The sequence below is a fragment of the Sinocyclocheilus rhinocerous genome, unplaced genomic scaffold (genome assembly GCF_001515625.1).
Source record: "Sinocyclocheilus rhinocerous isolate Xijiao unplaced genomic scaffold, SAMN03320098_v1.1 scaffold1531, whole genome shotgun sequence".
Classification (NCBI taxonomy): domain Eukaryota; kingdom Metazoa; phylum Chordata; class Actinopteri; order Cypriniformes; family Cyprinidae; genus Sinocyclocheilus; species Sinocyclocheilus rhinocerous.
The window spans coordinates 106110-107659 of record NW_015652147.1 but is presented as its reverse complement, the minus strand read 5'-3'; the positions used below and the strand labels follow the sequence as shown (position 1 = coordinate 107659).

Below are 1550 nucleotides of genomic sequence, written 5' to 3'. Positions count from 1 at the left end.
AATGTTATTTTTAGCAGCATCATATGACCCCTTTAATATCATACGTTATTGTAACTGACTTTAATTGTCTGCCGCCTGTGAACTGTAAGTGTCTTAAGGGCTCTTCGGACCTTTGAGCTCTGCGGTTGGGATGGGCACTGAATCGCCTGGCCTGGTGTAAGGAATCGAGGAAGGTGTAAAAGCTGTGATTTTCATTGCATAGGGCATGAAACTTAGGACTGTCGTCAGCCAAAGACATTGACATGTTTAAACACGTGCTTCAGGCGCTGCTCATGCTGGAGGGATTCCCCATAGTGTCTATCCCAGATGGAGTGTATCCCTTGGTTATGTACATTTTGTTTCTTTTTGCATTTGCATTTCAATTGTTTTCTTTCTCACTTAAATATTGTGGCAAAAAGCCGTCGAGCCACGGCATCTGATAAGCTTGGATCCAAACATTGCTGCATAATGCAAGAGACTGTGAGAGACATCATCAGCGATCCACTGGTGCCTCTGAGAGAATAGATTTTTAATATACTTAGTGTTCTGATGTGGTTCAGTGTTTTCACTATAATAAAATATCCATATATAGTTTCTTCATTTCCTTTTTTATTTGACTATGAATAAATTAGCTTTCTTAATCGCTTTGGCTCAATTCTTGAATTGTTAAAACAATAAGTTCACATGTCTGAACAATTAGTTTCTTGTTCACATCAGATTTGAATTCCTTATTGATTTAAGCAAATTGCATGTTTTGTGGCACATGTATACAATTTGCAAATTAACTACATGCACATGGCTTGTTGATCTGAACTGATGAGTTTATTCTCAGTCAAATTGTCAAACTCTTCACAACTTCAACATTCTTTCATCGTGTGAGCCGTCACATGCAAAATGATCCCTTCAGTTATCAAACTCTGTCATGCATGTATATTCCATAAAAATCTGACATGGAATGTTTATAGTGTCTGCTAAGTTGGCAAATGGCTTGCCATTGTAAAGAAATGGAATCACAATCTTGCCAATCAATCATGTTTGGAACCATATATATTGAGTTTTTGAACAAGGAGGAACGTCACAACCCTAAACCGCAGCAGCTACATCCGTTTATATTTGTATGGTACATTCATCTGTAGAAATGTGTAACATGTAAACTGAACATTCACAGTTGCTTGTTGTGGAAGAGCAATAGGAAGATATGAAAGTATGTGGTGGTGTTAGGGGAAGACAACCAAGTGTGTAAAAATGAATAAGCAATGGTGAATTTTCAGTTTACATGTAACACATTTCTACAAAAATAAATGTACTGTATAAATAAAAATGTTCATTTTGTTTTTGTGTACTAAAGTATTGACTTTTCCCAATACATTTTTACCTACTGTTGAAATATGTATCTAAAATGCTCAATGTGAAGCACAGACACAACTGACATTCTTGTACAGTATAAAAACAATTGCATAACTAATATGAAATGAAACTAAATTCAATTTACATATAATACGATCCAAACTGAAATGAAATTTGCATATAACAAATATTTCCATGGTGGAAAAAAAACATCTAAACATTTT

At 35.2% G+C, this 1550-nt stretch overlaps 1 protein-coding gene across 1 annotated transcript in view; it reads right to left on the bottom strand.

The window, feature by feature from the left end:
- The window catches only part of LOC107713773 (gastrula zinc finger protein XlCGF7.1-like), a 22390-nt gene that overhangs the window by 9034 nt on the left and 11806 nt on the right, over positions 1 to 1550 (bottom strand). The gene's annotated exons all lie outside the window — the stretch shown is intronic.